Source organism: Tupaia chinensis, unplaced genomic scaffold (assembly GCF_000334495.1).
Source record: "Tupaia chinensis unplaced genomic scaffold, TupChi_1.0 Scaffold000201_1, whole genome shotgun sequence".
In the NCBI taxonomy this organism is placed as follows: Eukaryota; Metazoa; Chordata; class Mammalia; order Scandentia; family Tupaiidae; genus Tupaia; species Tupaia belangeri.
Window position 1 is genome coordinate 1,663,165 of NW_006159676.1, and position 6,214 is coordinate 1,669,378.

Here is a 6,214-nt window from a genome sequence, read left to right on the forward strand (position 1 = left end):
AGAGGAGAATGGAGGAGAAGGGATTGTGGTGTGACCATCCCCCCTGGGGGTGATTTCTTGCTTTCTGTCTCTCTGTCTCTCTGTCTGTCTGTCTGGCGAGTGCACGCGCCCTATAGCAAAAACCTCTCCAAAAAAGAAAAAAAAAAGTAAAAAAAGAATAAATGACTAAATAAATAAGTATTTAATAAAAAACCATTAAGAAAATTTAAAAAAATAATAAAAGCTCCCAGGATGGGACCCGAACAAGGACCTCCCAGGTTCTTCTAAGCATCGGAGCAAACATTTACAAAGCGCTTCATTGAATCCTCCATCACCCCTAGAAGCCAAAGACGATCATCTCAGAGGGGAAACTGAGGCTCGCGGGCTCGGTACCCAAGGTGACACCAGAGAGACCTGAAGCGTCCACCTAAGCTATTCAACCTGCATCAGACGGACCAGCTGGAAAAAATCGAGGGGATCGAGGCCTGAATAACCTCACGCGCCCCCCCCTACAAAGCAGGGAAACTGAGGCACAAACAGGGCCACGCCCGGCTCCCACGAACACAGCACACACAAACGCAGGGGAGCCCCCAAATCCCGCTCCCCGGATCCGAATCCGGTCGGCGGCGCCGCCTACGCAGCCACGGCGCAGACGGGGAAACTGAGGCAGGAGCGCCCAGATGTGGCCAGAGGCGCGCCCCACCCCTCGGCAGACCGGGAACCGCGCCCGATCCGGCCCCACGACCCCGTAACCCCGAGGTCTCCAGCCCCCAGCCCCAAACTCGGCCGCGGCGTCGGTAGCGGAGGCACCTACACATCTGGCGGCCTGGCCGGCGCTTCCGGGATGGCGCCCGCGCCGCGTGACGTCACGGCGCAACGTGCGTGCGGGCGTGCGTGGAGGCGACGGAGCCCTGGGTTGATTGGCGTGCGTGGAGGCGCGGCAGAAAAAGGCGGGGCTTAGGAGGATCTTCCCCCTCTCTTTACGTCATAACAACTAGCCAATCAAGCAGTCCCTCCGGCGCCTGCGTATTAGGCCAGCCGGCTCTCCAAAGGAGCCCGAAAAGGGAGAAACCAGGAGGACTTTTTTTTTTTTTTTTGTAAAGAATTTATTCATGCAATTATTCATTCGTTCATTTTAATTTGACCCGATCGAAAGAGAGAGAAAATGCAAAAGCAAGCTGCCAGCTCCGGGACTCGAACTGTCGGTAGCCGTTTGGGAGTCCAGTGCCTTAACCACCATACCACCTGCTGACCCCAAAGTTAATTTATTTTTGTTTATTTATTTTTAAGTTTGTTACAGGACATTCACAGGGTCAAGGAAGAGAAAGTAAGAAAGCACTCCCAGGATGCTGTTCCTCCTGGGGGGAGGGGTGATTTCTCACCTTCTGTCTCTCTGTCTCTCTGGCTAATGCACCTGCCCTAGAGCAAAAACCTCTCCCCCCCCCCTGAAAAAAGAAATTTATATATATAACTCGCAGGTACCAGCAGATGGCATACTAGTTATGTCACTGGACTCTCATGTAGTGGACCCTGCTTTGAATCTTGAACCCGGTGTCTTAAAGTCATCCCAGGGGCACGCACGTGCGTGCACAAAATCCTACGAGGAGAAAGGAGAGGGATTGTGGTTTGACCATCCCCGCTACGGAGTGATTTTCTCCTGTCTTTCTGTCTCCCTCTGTCTCTCTAGTGATTTTTTGCCCTATAGTGAAAATCTCTAATATATATTACTGGGACCAGCAGATGGCGTAGTAGGTACATCGCTGGACTTCCATGTTCAAGTCCCAGACCTGGTGGCTTCAATTCATGCCGGGTGCATGTGCATGCAAGCCCAAGGTCCCAAGAGGAAAATGGAGGAGAAGGGATTGCGGCATGGTCATCCCCCCGGGGGATGATTTCTCACTTTCTGTCTTTCTGTCTCTCTCTCTCTGTCTTTCTGTGGAGTGCACATGCCCTATAGCAAAAACCTCTCCAAAAATAACAATAATAATATTACTCCTGGGACTAGCCCGTGGTGTGGTGGTTTAGGGGATGGACTCCCACATAGCTGATTGTGGTTTGGGTCCTGGACCTGACAGCTCACTTTCTCTCTCTCCCTCTCTCTCTTCTCTCTTTGGTCAAACTGAAGAATGATAATAAATAAAGAAAGATAAATAATTCTTGAAGAAAAATAATATTACTATCTCCAGTTCCTGAAAGTTGAGCCAGCCAGTGATGTGGTCAAAGCAGCTGGATCCCACATTGCAGATTACACACTTTACATCCTAGACCTGGTCGCTTGAGAAATATACAAGGCACATGTGTGTGATTGCCAAAATACATTTATTTATTTATTTATTTACTTATTTTATTGTTCTTCAATTTGACCAGAGAGAGAGAGAGAGAAAAATCACCCCCTGGGGGGATGGCCACGTCGCAATCCCTTCTCCTCCATTCTCCTCTCGGGATCTTGGGCACACACGTACACGCACCCAGCATGAGTTTAAGCCACTGGGTCTGGGATGCAAACCGTGGTTGACTATGTAGGAGTCCAGTGATATAGCCATTATGCTAACTGCTGATCCCCCAATGTTCCTTGTGTGTTTCAAGCTACTGGGTCTGGGCCTTGAACTGCTATTGGCTATGTGGGAGTCCAGCAACGTAATCTCTACGCCATCTGCTGGTCCTTCCTCTTGGCATTTAGTATGCACACATACACAAGTCTGGGGTGAGTTTCAAACCTCCAGGTTCAGTATTCAAACTATTGTTGGCCATGTGGGAGTCCAGGGCCTTAACCACTATGCCACCTGTTGGTCCCCAAAACAATAATCTCTGTCTTTCTTTGTTTTTTTAAAAGAAGGAATGGTTGGGGCTGCAGGTGGAGTGGAGGTTAAGAGTGCTGGACTCCTCAGGAACCAGCAGTTAGCATAATGGCTATGTCGCTGGACTCCCACGTAGTCGACCGCAGTTCGCGTCCCGGACCCGGTGGCTTAAAACTCACGCTGGGCGCGTGTGCGTACGTGCCCAAGATCCCGAGAGGAGAATGGAGGAGAAGGGAGTGCGGCGTGACCATCCCCCCTGGGGGTGATTTCTCGCTTTCTGTCTCTCTGTCTCTCTCTGTCTGTCTGGCGAGCGCACGCGCCCTATAGCGAAAATCTCTCTCAAAAAAAAAAAAAAAAAAAAAAAAAGAGTGCTGAACTCCTACAGGGCCAACCGTGGTTTTGAACCTGGCCACTTGCTTTCTCACTGTCCCTCTCTGGTCAAATGAAAATAAAGAAATAAATAAAGTTAAATAAAATAATACTTTAAAAAAAAGGAATGATGGGACATGCAGGTGGTGGGGTAATTAATGTCTTCGACTCCCACATGGCTGACTGTGGTTTGAGTCCGAGACATGGCTCTCTCTTTTTCTCTTTGGTCAAATTCAATAATAATAATAATAATAAATATAAATTAAATGAATAAGGCCGGCAGGTGGAATGGTGGCTAAGGGTGCTGGACTCCCACATGGCTGACCACAGTTCGAGACTTAGACCTCAAGTCTTGCTTTCTCATTTTCTCTCTCTCTCTCACTCTGTACCTCTCTGGTCAAATTAAAATAAATAAATAAAAGTTAAATTTTAAAAATTCAGAAAAAAAGAACTTAAGAAAACAAGCAAGCAGCTTAAGTTTTCTCTTGTAAGCAATCAGGGTTATGACCTTATTTGTTATAATAGTTACAGATTACATTAGTTACAGAAGCTACAAGCACCAGTTAACCCTTACAGTATAATATAAAAAAGAGGGGAAAAAAAACATATTAAAAACAGGAATGGGGGCCAGCAGGTGGCATGGTGGTTAAGGTGCTGGACACTCCCACATGGCCGACCATGGGTCAAGTCCTGGACCTTGTGGATTGCTTTCTCACTTTCCTCTCTCTCTCTGTGTCTCTTTCTGGTCAAATTAAAATGAATGAATAAATGAATGAATGAATAAATAAATAAATCTTAAAAAATTAAAATAAATGAATGAATAAATAAAACTAAATAAATAATTTTTAAAAAAACTTAAATGAGAAATTATGGAGAGAAACAAAAAGGAATGTCAGATGGATCTGAAAGGGGCTATCAAAACTGCCAGGCCAGGAACCAGCAGTTAGCGTAATGGCTATGTTGCTGGACTCCCACGTAGTCGACCACAGTTCGTGTCCTGGACCCGGTGGCTTAAAACTCATGCCGGGCGCGTGTGCGTGCGTGCCCAAGATCCTGAGAGGAGAATGGAGGAGAAGGGATTGCACCCTGGGGGGGTGATTTCACGCGCCCTATAGGAAAAAAAAAACCTCTTAAAAAAAAACCCAAAAACTGCCAGGAAGGAAAGGGAAAAAAAAAAAAAAAAAAAAAAAAAACCACGGATGGAGGGAGGAGGAATAAGTCTCCCCAATTTCCAAACAAGATCCATTAAAAATCCATCTCATCAGGGGCTGGCAGGTGGCGTGGTGGTTAATGCATTGGACTCCCACATGGATGACTGTTGGTCAAATCTTGGACCAGGAAGCTTGCTTTCTCGCTTTCCGTTTCTGTCTCTCTGTCTCTCTCTGGTCAAATAAAAAAATAATAATACTAACAAACGGAATTAAATAAATACATAATTCTTAAAAAAAAAAATCCATCTAATTGGGACCAGCAGGTGGTATGGTGGTCCACTCCTTGGATTCCCACACAGCCAACAGAGGTTTGAGTCTCAGACCTGGTGGCTTGCTTTCTCTCTTTCTCTCTCTCTGTCCTCTTTTGGTCAAATTTAAATAAAGAAATAAAGTTAAATAAAACAATTATTTTGGGGCCAGCAGGTGGCATGGTGGTTAAGGCACTGAACTCCCCACATGGCTGACCATGGTTCAAGTCTTGGACCTGGCAGCTTTCTTTCGCTTTCTCTCTCTCTCTCTCATCAGGTTGAATAATAATAATAATTAATTAATCTAATTAAAAAACTCTTTTAAAAATTATTTTTAAAAAATCTATGTAGGGGCCAGCAGGTGTCTAGCACCTTAACCACCACGCCAATGTGCTTCAAGTCCTGGATTTGATGGCTTCCTTTCTCACTTTGTTTCTCTCTGTCTCTCTCTGGTCAAATTAAAGAAAAAAATAAATGAATGAATGCATAAATAAAATTAAATTAAAAAAATTCATCTAGTGAACCTGCAGGTGGTGTGGTTGTTAAGGCACAGAATACTCCTACCTGCCTAACCAAGGTTCGAATCCCTGACCTGGTAGCCTGCTTTCTCGTTCCTCCCCTTGCCCCCTTCCCCGTGTCTCTGTCAAATGAAAAATAAATGAATGAATGGGGACAAGCAGTTGGTGTAATGGCTATGTCATTGGACTCCCACGTAGGCGACCACGGTTCGCGTCCCAGACCCGGTGGCTTAAACTCAGATAGGGCGCATGTGCGTACGTGCCCAAGATCCCGAGAGGAGAATGGAGAAGGGATTGCAGCGTGGCCATCCCCCCTGGGGGGTGATTTCTCACTTTCTGTCTCTCTGTCTCTCTCTGTCTGTCTGGGGAGCGCACGCGCCCTATAGCAAAAATCTCTCCAAAAAAAAAAGAAAAAAAAATGAATGAATAAATAAAATTAAATAAATAAATCATTATTTTAAAAAAAGCATCTAATCGAAAAATGCCACCTTTCCCCGCCCCTTCGCGGGCACTAGGGCGGGGCTTATCACTCCGGGCCCCTTATCACCCTCTAGGCGAGGGTGCCACGGGTAGGACCTCCTCCCTGCAGCCCTGCAGCCTCGCTCGCCAGCTGAGTAGCATCAGGGCAACCTGTGTTGGGCTCCGGGGATTCCGGTGACCTTGGACAGGTCCCTCTCCTGTTACTAAGTGTTCAGGGTGGGTTTTCCAGCGGTCCCCGCAGATGGCTTGAGCTGCTCGTGCAAACACCGCGGACTTGCCCGGAGAAACGCCTGAAGGTAAGAAAGCATAGCTGGGAGTTTGTTTATTCCCATTTCACAGATGCGCCCGAGGAAGCTCAGAAGACAAACCAGAGGGGCGCCAGGCTGAGCGGCGCAGAGTCGCTTTCGGGGTCCCAGCGCAGAGCTCCCGGCTTCAGTCCCCGTCTCCGACTCCATCCGCTTCTCGTTAAACCTCCGCTTCCCCCCCTCCCAACACCAGCTCCAGTGGCCTGGAGGCAACGTCCCCTTTAAGAACGCCCCACGGAGCAAAGCAGGAAGGGGGCGGTGCCTGTCGTTGCGACGGACTTGCTCGCCAGCCAATGCTTCCGGTAT

The 6,214-nt window shown here is 47.5% G+C and overlaps 2 protein-coding genes across 3 annotated transcripts in view; one reads left to right on the plus strand and one right to left on the minus strand.

Annotated features, from left to right (window-relative positions):
• The window catches only part of KXD1 (KxDL motif containing 1), a 13,746-nt gene extending 12,878 nt beyond the window's left edge, over positions 1 to 868 (minus strand). Inside the window, exon 1 of one of the 2 annotated variants that reach the window (XM_006147113.3) lies at positions 794 to 868. The gene's annotated coding sequence lies outside the window, so the exon portion shown is untranslated. Of the gene's footprint in view, positions 1 to 789 lie in introns of both variants that reach the window. The other variant, XM_006147114.3, reaches the window with a different exon arrangement.
• A 4,808-nt stretch (positions 869 to 5,676) lies between these two features.
• Positions 5,677 to 6,214, plus strand: part of FKBP8 (FKBP prolyl isomerase 8) — a gene marked incomplete in the record, with an annotated part of 35,299 nt that continues 34,761 nt past the window's right edge. The window contains 1 exon segment of the mRNA XM_027771292.1: positions 5,677 to 5,899.